This window comes from Poecilia formosa, unplaced genomic scaffold (assembly GCF_000485575.1).
Source record: "Poecilia formosa unplaced genomic scaffold, Poecilia_formosa-5.1.2 Scaffold31, whole genome shotgun sequence".
NCBI classification, from domain to species: Eukaryota; Metazoa; Chordata; class Actinopteri; order Cyprinodontiformes; family Poeciliidae; genus Poecilia; species Poecilia formosa.
Genome location: NW_006799970.1, coordinates 2,318,829 through 2,330,502, shown reverse-complemented (window position 1 = coordinate 2,330,502; position 11,674 = coordinate 2,318,829).

The window sequence follows — 11,674 nt, the reverse complement described above, 5'->3', positions numbered from 1 at the left end:
AAGCTTGTATTAAAGCAGAAAGTACGGCGGCCACCATGAAAAAGGCTCACAGTATCAAGTATGCCGCATGAACTGATCAGTAAATTACTGCGAGGGAACGCAAAAGAAAAAAAAAATTCCCCATGTTCCTTGGAAGGCTCCGTAAGATCCTACTACAGACTCGAAGTATAAATTACATGAAAGTTCAGACAATACTAAATATTAGAACAAGAATAAATAAACATAAAAATACATCTAACCTGTTCAGAGGCAGTCAATGCCAAAACCAAAGTTTTCAAAGAGCACTACATCCAGCGTCGACAGTAACAGGACGACTCATTTAGATTCATTTAGACAAATAAACTTAAACATCAGCGTTTGTAAACCAACCAGCAAAACGATAAAATTAGCAGAGACAAACGGATCACTGGCACTGATCCATCCGGGTTTTTTGAAGTCCTCAGTCCTAATCTTAAACGTTTACACAAAAATTGATCTCTAGATTACTTGTGAGAAAAAATAAATCAAACGGAAAAACAATTGCACCTTTAGTTAGAGGGCATTTAGGGGGGATTTACAAAGATTGTGCGCACGATTAAATACTGGTGCAAAAGTGATACGGACCAGTTTGTTTGTGTTGTGGCCATTACCATGGAGAGAGTAGGGGAGCAGAGCCGCCATTAAAGAGAGATGAAGAGTCATATGCTGGACTCCAAATGAGGCGTGCTAAAGTACTTGTACAAAACCCCCTGAACTGCATGTCCAATTGGTGGGAATATTTCAGGCAATTTCTAAAAAGAAAAGATGAAGTTGAGAACCACAAATAAGTTAAATAGCTGTATTTAACTCCGCTAACAGAACCCTCGGCCCAGGTGCGTGCTCTGAAACGCCGCTGGACATATCTGCCATGACGGAGTTGTGCCACAAAGCGATGGTGTGCAGGAATTATTGGTTATTATTATTATTGGGTATCATTAGGTTCTATAAACTCAGAATTAGCCTGGCAGGTGTAATAGAAAATTTCGTTTTTAGCCTTATTTTGTTTTTGATGGAAATGATACTTTTCACCATTTATTTACTGATTATATCTGCTGTGTTTTTGTATTTCTGCAAGATGTGTTTTTCCATTAAAGAAGTTTCCAGATAATGTTTAGATGTTTCTGCAGCTGTGACGGCATAAGAGACCTTAACACTTGTATGTGCAAATGGGGTCCAACCGACCCCACACACGTAAAACTTGTATCATTTTCCATAGTCCTCTACGTTTGCCTCAGTCCTCGCACGCACAACGGTTAAGACATCTTGGGTAAAATGCTCAACCTGGCCATTGTCTTGAAGGATTGACGTGTGTGGAATGTAGTTTGTATCCTTGTCTGACTCAGAACCCCACCCGAGTATCTGACAAAGAAGAATTAGAAGTTTGTCCAGAAATCCTTATCAGCTCAATTTCCTGCCATAAAATCATTCCTTCCTAGAGGTGAGGGACAGTTCATGAGGTGGGAGTAAGAACTGTGTTCGTGGTCCATCTGACCATAGAGATAAGGTCAGACTTTGTGTAGGTCTTTTCCTTGCTGTGACTATAAAACAATCCTATGCAGACATATTTTGGGTTTGCACCTGCCTTTAAATGTTCTACATATAGACCCAAATAATCAGAACCAGAATCTGGCTCAGGTTAATAAACTGCATTGTGGGTGGTCAGTCAATACACCCTCCTCCCAGTATATTGCGCTTTTTTTTGTTGGGTAGCAGTAGCATATGCTTTGCATATATGAAGGCAGACACAATAAATGGCTTCCCCCTGCTATTCTGTTAATTTTGCTGATACAGTTCTGGTTATTATCAAGTTTGTAATTGTTTTTACGTTCATAAACCTTTTAAAGATCATCCCCTTCATGTATGACTGTAAGCCACTAGTAACTTCTGAAGTCTTGCCTTTTTCATAGCTGCACCATTAGAGCACTGAGGTACAACATGATCTACAACAAGTTCAGTTCAACTTCATCAGTACAAAATCCACATTTCCAAGCTGGGGCATGTAGCTTGAGCACATAACATACAAGACTGACTGTAGCGGCCAAAATCCTACATTTTAGGCTACTGGTTGCTGTTCCTGGTAGACGTTGGGTTTTACGTGCACTCAATTAAGATTTTTACTGCCGATCTTCACTTTGACTTATCATAAACTCATCTAATTCCAGTACAATGTCCGTTGCCTTGCTATTTCCTTTTAGATCCACATAAATCCGGCATAAATCAAAACCAAGCACAGTAGAAAACTGTTTGCCTCTTCCCATTAGCAACACCTGAACAGAATCACACTTGACCTTAAATAGCCCAACTCCCCCTTCAGACACACTCAGACGTCAAAATGAAATACGAACCCTGGTGGCGATAAACACTGTAAGGATAAATGGCTCCTACACTGACGGTAAATGTCTCTCAGACAGACGGTTATTACTCGGTCTGTCAGGACATGATCAAGATATTTTACTTTAACTCCGGCATCAGATGCCAGAGACAACTTGAGGTGAGAGAATGCTCTAATTTTGTCCTCTTTATTGTGTCAAATCAAGATTACACTTTTTAATGGGTTGAGTTATAATCTCCTTGTTCACCATACAACAAACACACATTAAGGAGCTTCTGACAACGTGCTGAACTTGGACTAAAACGCGTTAAGCTGCTCAGAACTGCATCTCCAACCACAAGACTGCACGTACACAGGTTCACCTGCTCAGAGAGGTGATTCCTGTAAAAATGTTGAAGTAGGTAACTTCAACTTCAAGATAAGAAACATTTTAAAAAACAAAAACATGTTAGGGCTTTGACAGAGGAATGCATTCTCTGTTTGTGACCGTCTGCTCCCCAGCAGACTTGTTCTAAAAATACCCCAGACATTATGTCACACTCCTGCACAGGCATCGCGACAGGACAGCAAGCGATTGCAGCGCCCACAATCTGTGATCATCAAGTGAAAACTCGAGTGTGAAGAAACTTGTTGAAGTGCCAAATTCCAAATATTTTGGAAAAGGTTTTGTTGCTGCTTATCAACTACACAAGAACAGAAAATAAAAACGACAGAGGAAATGGTCAGAAGGTGACTGGACTCCTGTGGCCACATGGTCAAAGTATCAAGCAGGTTGATTCACACAAGTAGCTCAGAGTTTTCATGTGTAATTGACGGGTTCCTTAGCATCTTCTTTACGTCACTAGATCTCTGTTTGGACAGTCTCCAAAGGCATCATGTTGATCGCGGCAATAGAAATCATTTGGTAATATGATATGACTCATCAGCTCAGCAATTTTTGTCACAAAACTGTTTTTATAAGCAGATAATATGACGCTGGATCCCGCACGTCTTGAACCCTGGGTACATTCCTTTTCAATTATAAGGACTGTTCAGTGGCCCACAATGTACATACAACTGATATAAAAATGAGTTTATCCTATGGTCTGACCAAGACAACGAGGTGAGCTGGACGATGACAGCTCGTCTTTGCAGACTTAGAATGAAACTGATGTGAGGAATGTGTGGGGAAATGGTAAATTCCCCTGAGACAATTGTTTTATGATTTTTTTTTTATTTGTTTTTACTACCTATTTACATTACAATTTATTGTATAAACTGAATGATGTAATTGTTGTTGTAGCACCTTTCCCTTCTCCTGGAAACAAATAGAGATTCTTGACATACGTTTTTGTACATAGTAACTGTGAAGAGGATGGAAAAATCTTACAATATTTCCACAAAAAAAAAGCAAATGAACTCAGTTAGTCAGTTTGGATGCATCATCAGTTTTTCAGACTTGCTGCAGATTCATGCTCAGTCTTCTTCTGCATGTCTGCTGCGTCCTCAAAATCAAAGTAAAACGCACTGAAGTTTGCAGAGGAGTGTGAGAAAATATGAAACGGTGTAAGAGGTGCAGATGTTGTTGCAAGACAATGTTCAAAACCCGTGCAATGACGAGGACTGTAGCTTTCCTGTACTTTTTTGATTGGGTGGTTTAATCTTTGCTAAGCCCAAAAGGAGCCACATGAAGTCAAAAGGCAATATGTCAACGTATCTTTTATTGTCAGATATTATCTTTTTGAGGAGGTGATGACAAGGTTTCACGTATGCTTATCGGACATCTTTTTTAAAAAAAAAGTTACCGTCAGAGTAACATGATTCAACCAATCGCAATCTGGCACAGACAATGTTTTAACACAATGATTGGCATAAGGATTTTTATCTACCTTTCTCTCAGCAACTGGATTATACATGAAAAACAAAAAATGTTGACAAAGCACAAAAAAAAATTTACTAATCACGATGATCACACATACAGTAACCTCAAACATTTACTGGAAAGCAGTATCCAGCAAGTGATTTGACTAGCACTTTTTGTTTGTGTGAGAGAGAATGTGGCTGAAGAGACACTGCCAGCGATGGGAAGTGACTCACGAGTGGTTTGTGGTTTAAGGCCTTGCAACCATTGCTCATTAATTCCTTCACGTCCAGTGCAGATTTCGGCAAGCTCCCACAACAGGTTAAAACAAGGTTTTCTACATGAAACATCGACGTTTTAGTTTCTTTCTTTAGTTCCTTGGGTTGAATGAACAAAACAGGTACTGTTCTGTTTTGGGATCGGTTTTCTTGGGTGAAAAATTTTTATTTTGGCTACGAGGAGCTAAATAGTCGTCTTTGCAAAGGGATTGTATCTCTAAATATAAGACTGCAGGATTTAGTGGCTGGACTCAATTGCATGCACTGATTTTAATGAATGAATGAATGAATAAATGAATGAATTAATGGATATTTTTTCTTAATCCCCAAAGGGGATCTTCACATTTCACTACTGCCCATCCAGAAAGTAAAAAAAAAACAAAAAAAAAAACGGAAACGGACATGAGTAACCAGGTGCCGGAGGGAAGTCATATCTCACACTGTGGGGTTGCAAACAAAACCTCTGCACATAAAAGCAATTTATTTTTTTTAACAACTCAAAGAGCCTCAAGGCTCTCCTCAAAGTATAGAGCTAGAACACACTGCATTTATGATGAAACAAGTGATTACCAGAGTCAAACTTTACTGGCCTTGTTTGTCTGCACAAACTAAAAATTGGATTTTGTTTTATATTTTCATACCTTACAGACATCGATATATCAACTTCAGAGGCCATAAAAAAAAAATAAAAAAAAAGATCAAAATGGACGTATGTATGTATTCATCTGGTATTGCTTAAGAAAAAAAAAAAAAAAAAAGGCAGGCTTTGTGCTGTGTGACCCGGTTTTTAGAGCATGTGCAGAAGTTGCAGTCCTTCACATGTTTATCATGGGTTTGATTCCTGGTCTTGGCTGTTTGCTTTCCTGTCTCCCTCTCCACTCCTTTCCCGTAACTCTCCCCACCTCCTGTTTCTGTGCTGTTTAGTAAAGGCTACTAGCTCCAGCCGGATCTTGTAAGACAAGGCAGTTTGCAACATTCCAATATCCTTATAACTCAGGCTGTAACGTGTTTATTGAGCTCATTGGCAAGACATCCCCGGGAGAAGAAACTGATTTTGTGGCGGCTTGTGTTTACATAATGTGCTCTGAAGGTGAAAGTCTTAACAGATTGTGTCCAGGATGTGTGAGGTTAGCAGCCCTTCTCAGAACCATATGACTGTATATTTCCTGGAACTGATAAAAGGTCAGCCATGATGGTTCTCTCTGCAGATCTAATTGTTCTTTGATGTTTGGCCCTCAGTTTTATTTCCCTCTAAACTACTAATCTCATATGGTCATCTCAGAAAAAACTTCAACGCTGTTGTTTTTCAGAAATCAGAAAGCCTTCATTGTGATGAAACAGAGGGTTGTTTCTTACAGCTTCATTATGTTCTTGGTGTGCTCTTTTTGCACAACTCCAGAAGCTGTAGAAAATAAGACAAAAAAACAAAATGCTTTGAAATACTTTTACGGTTTTTCTAGAAAAGAGGCCATTTTCTCTGAGCAAAAAAGGAAACCTTCAGGGTTTTTTTACTCTGCCAACTTATTAAGCTACAGGTTATGACACATCAAATTTAGTATATTTTGCCATACATAATGTTGGAATTTAGGTTTGAAGTGTTTTTTCATGTTTGTTTTTTTTGAACTTTTTATTTTCAATAACTTTTTTACATCAACATATACACACAGTAGAGATACTGAGAATACAAACTCAAGTAATGAAGGTACATAATAGTGATTATTCCAACTTAATTTTGAAAGTTCCCCGACCAGGCCAAAAAAAAGAGATGTATGGAGGTGTCAAGGTTACATTATAAATTTAGTTATAGGTCTCCATCTTGTTTCAAAGGTCCCCATCTTAAGTTGTAGTCTTGATGTTGTTTTTTCCATTATATAGACTTTTTTTTATCCTATCTCGCCACTGTGTAATATTGGGAGGTTGTGGCCTTAACCAACTATATGTTATACACTTTTTTGCAATCAGAAGCAGAACTCTGATCAGGTATTTATTGTCTTTGTTGATCATGTCAGAGGGTATTATTCCTAGAATATAGACAGATATATCCGGATCTAATTGAATGCCCAAAATACTTTTTATATCTGTTTGGACGTTTTTCCAAAACTCGACCATCTTCGGGCAATCCCAAAATATATGAGTAAAATCCCCCACCTTTCCACAATTTCTCCAACAAAGCTGGGATGTTTTAGCATATTTAGATGTGATGATTGGAGAGTTAAAGAAACGCATCTTAGCTTTCCAATCAAACTCCCTCCATGTCGGACTGTTAGTTAATTTGTGACCAGAGCTAAATGTTTCTTCCCAATCCTCATCTGCTATTATTATATTAGCCTCTGTGATGGTCTGACCAGTCAAGGACAAGGACAAAGGCATATATAAAAAAATATAACAAAATGGGCCCAAAAGAAATCAACTAAGGCAAACATAACTTAAGATAACAAACCAAAAACTGAACTCACACAATGAACACACAGGGGAATTTATACAAACAGGCTAGCCTACACAAACGAGGAGGGGTAGGGAAGGAGACAAAGACAAATAATTTATAAACATAAATGATTAATTTAAACTAAAACATTTTGACTTAAACACCACTATAAAAACCGAAATAACCTAACATCAAAAAGGTTTTAGCAATTATGCCATTAGTGGAGAGAGGCAGACTCTTTAAGATCAAGTCCCCTGCTTCCAGCAGCCTGTTGGATGGTTCCACTTCCTGGTTTTCCTTTCAGCCAACCCCCTTCTGTCAGCCAGTCCTTAAACTCAGCAAACAAAATAGTTAATGATCTTAAAAAAACATAAGGCGTTTATTAAATGTGTGCACCCAAATTAGTAAACAACCTAATGCAATAACCACCACCAAAGAAAACCCATCAAAGAAAAGGTGAAAATCTAAATATATTATATGAAAACATTTAAATAAATACTAACACTGAGGAAAAGGTGGAGGAACCTCCACAGCCTCCAATTCCCATTTCTCCTTAATTTCTTTATTGTTAACATTGGATTCATATTGCAGGCTTTTGTAAATTTTTTTAAAATCTGGAATCTTAGCTATTTTTAAATTTTTTGATATAGAGTCAGGAAAGTTAAATTTCTTTTTTATTCTTGACCAAATATTAATTGTTTCCTTAACCCAGTAATTTTTAATTTTGAGATTTCTTTGAACCATCTTTGTTGTAAAGGGCAGTGTATCTAGGGACAGGTTTGGGCAGGCTCTTTGCTCCATATCTACCCATATTGTCTCACGATCCTTTGCTAACCATAGAGCTATGGCTCTCAGTTGAACAGCCCAATAATAGTACTTTAATTCAGGTAAACCTAACCCTCCGTTACTCTTTGAGGACTGAAGTATTTTAAGTTTAATTCTTACTTTTTTATTTTGCCATACAAACCTTGATATTCTTTTATCCATCTCTTTGAAAAAGGAGTTGGGAATGGAAACTGGGAGTGACTGGAATACAACCAGGATTCTTGGCAGGATATTCATTCTGATGGTTTCTACTCTCCCCCGAGGGTCAGTGGTTGGATCTCCCATCTTTCTAGGACTTTTATAGTTTCCTTCCTCAGCTTCTCATAGTTTGCTTTGAATAATTGTGAGGTTTGAGGTGTGATAATTATACCCAAGTATCTAAATCCTTTATTGGTCCATTTGAACTTTACTTTTTCTTTTAGCTGCGTTGGGCATTCACCTGATAGCATCATTGCTACCGACTTACTTTCATTAGTCTTATATCCAGAAATATTCCCATACTCTTTAAGGCTTTCTAGTAGAGCTGGCACTGATTGGAGTGGTTCTGTTAAGAGTACTAATAGATCATCGGCAAACAGTGATATTTTATGTTCCACCCCTCCTTCATCTTTTATCCTCTGAATTTGTTTATTCTGTCTTATTGATTCTGCCATTGGTTCAATATTAACCGCAAATAGTAGAGGAGTCAGACAGTCCCCCTGTCTGACTCCTCTCTTAAGATCAAAAAATCCTGAACAACATCCATTAATTCAAATTCGGGATTTTGGATTTTTATAAATTATTTTCACCCATTCAACAAATTGTTGTGAAAATCCAAATCTTAGTAGTGTCTGGTATAGAAAACTCAATTTTACCCTGTCAAAAGCCCTTTGGACATCCAAACTAATCAAGAGGGAGGGTTGTAATTTAGATTTTGTATATGACAGTACGTTTAGTGTCCTTCTAATGTTGTTTGCTCCCTGCCTGCCCGGAATAAATCCCGTTTGTTTCTGGGTTGATCAATTTAGCTATATGTTTTTGTATTCTTTCTGCCAATATACTTGTTAGTATTTTTAAGTCATTGCATAATAAACTCACGGGTCTATATCCTTCGCACATAGTNGGGTCTTTACCCTCTTTATAGATTACAGATATAATGGCTTCAGACCATGTTTTAGGGGGGTCACCTGTCCTTAGTGCATAGTTAAACACCCTACATAATACTGGCGTTAGTTCTTCTTTAAATGTTTTGTGAAACTCCCCTGGCAGTCCATCTGTCCCTGGGGATTTGTTGTTTTTGAGTTTTTTAATAACATTCAGAATTTCCTGTGGAGTTATAGGTCGGGTCATTTCTATCGACTCTTCTTCTGATAAAGTTGGGAGATTAATTTTTTTGAGAAAAGAGGATGTTTCATCATCCTGAGTATTTCTGTCCGAGTCATCATATAGTTTTTTATAATAGTCTGCGAATGCTTCAGCTATTTCTTTGGGTTGTGTTTTAGTCTGCATAGTTGATGGGTGTTTTATTTTGGGGACGTGCCTATTTACTTGAGCTTTCCTAAGTTGAAATGCCAAGAGGCGACTCGCCCTGTTGCCCATCTCGTAATATCTTTGATTTGTAAAGCGTAGAGAACCTTCTGCTTTAACAGTTAGTATCTCCTCTAGCTTATCTTTTGCATTTTTAAGCTCTCCCATTATGTTTTTATTCCCTAGTTTGTGCTTTACAGTTCTTTGATCTTATTTTCCAACGCCTTTTGTCCTTTCATTCTAGCTTTTTTCATTCTGGATGACATTTCTATTATTTTCCCTCTTATCACTGCTTTTCCTCCTTCCCATAATATTGTTGGTGAAACTTCCCTATTATCATTTATTTCAAAGTATTCCATAAGTGACTCCTTGATTTCTTTGACCGTATTTTCATTAGACATGATTGAAACATTCATTCTCCAATATCTGAAACAGGGTTCCTTATTTATATTTAAAGTTAGCCTTATAGGTGCATGGTCACTTATAGTTATATTTTCTATGTTACATTTTAATACCTTATGTATATGTGGCTGAGATATGTATAGATAATCTATTCGAGAATAGCTTTTGTGTGGGTTTGAGTAAAAAGTGTAGTCTCTTTTTTGGGGGTTGGCATTTCTCCAAACATCAACAAGACCAAGCTCTTTAGTGATATTATTCAGGATTCTAGATTTTGTTGTCTGTGGCCCGTAATCAGAAGGGTATCTGTCTAGTATATTATTTTGAACCATATTAAAGTCTCCCCCCATCAATATCATTCCATTTTCATCATTAGTTATTATATTGACTATTTGTTTCAAGAAACTGTCTTTCTCCTCATTTGGGAAATATACATTTATTACCGAAATTGTCATATCACCGATTCGTCCTACAATCATTACATATCTTCCTTCTTTATCCTTGATCTCTTTTTCAACTTCAAATAATATGCCTTTTTTGATTAAAATTGCTACCCCCCTCCTTTTTCCAAATGAAGCATAAAATGCCTGACTTACCCATTCCCTTTTCAACTTTTTGTGTTCGTTCTCAGTTAGGTGTGTCTCCTGTAGTAAAGCTATTGAGCACTGTAGATTTTTTTAGTTGAGTCAGAATCTTCTTTCGTTTAATAGGGTGGTTCAGACCATGAACATTGTAAGATACTATATTTAGCCCATTCATATTACTACCATATCTGGAGCTGCGCTGTACCTGACACCTCTTTGACAAGAAAAGTATGTGTAACCAGGTGAAAAATGGGTACATGTCAAATGTATTTTGTAAACCATGTTTTGCTTTTATTTCACCGACTGGTTCTAATTCTTGTTTTTGTCAGCATGTGGTGCTGTTGTTACAGAGAGGTCTAAAATTACCGGAAGTAGAAAAAAACCTCTTGTTTATGTACTGTGGCACCAACTGGTAAAACGGAAGAGAAGGACATTTTTTTGATCCAAGACCTGGTGAAGAAGACGACTATGGTCACATGAGAGAAAAATCCAAGTGTTCGGTAATTAATGTTGGAACTGAATTATCTTCCGTGGACAAAGCTACAGAGATGAAGCTAATGTCGTGTTTTTCTGTTTGTCCTCTTCTAGAGGTGCCACTGCCGTTTGTTCAGCCGTTTGTTCAGCCGTTATATGCTGTTCGATTTCAGCTTTTATGTGAAGCTGCGTTCTACTCTGTTGAATGCTAACCGCGTTGTTAGCCCGCCATTTCGCTGAAGCTAAGGCTTTCTACCGTTCGAAATACGGGCCACTTATTTCTCCATATATTGAATATCATTCTTTTTATTTTTCTTACACTCAGAGGGAACAGTTTCTTTTTGAAAATAAAGAACCCCTTCTATGTGAAGCTCCGTGTGCTTTATTAATCCCGGCTTCACATATGCTACACAGGATAAAACCTTAACCGAAAATGAAAAACGGAAACATAATATAAACACACTTATTGGGACAAGAACCCCAAAACAATGACTAGAACATGAACAAACGTCTTCCAAGAGTCCCAACATCAGAGAGCTGTGGCCTTCTCTCTGATGAACAAGCACTGTGTGCATCAACAACTTTCTAGTAGTTGTCTAAAGCCCTAAAGACTAAAACTCCTCGATCTTACTCTCTAGTGAACACGATTATCTTGTAATCTAGTACGTTGTTTTATAACTAGCGAGGTTTTTTTTGTGTGTTTTTATGTTTGTTTGTTTGTTTACTACAATGAATATCACACTCCTTTCTTTGCAAATTATGACAATTTATCTCTCTATAGAAACTTATATATCTACTTACATATGTTAACTATTGTCACAATGTCACTGCAGACGATGTCTCTCTCCAGGAGTTCCCTCAGATCCGCCTCTGTGATTTCGGACTGCCCTTTTTTGCCCCCGTGTCTGGTCCCCTTTGTCGTCTGCGCTATCACGTGGTGAATTCTCTCCATTTTGTCCTCCTTCACCTTGATGCCCATCTCCTTCAGCATAG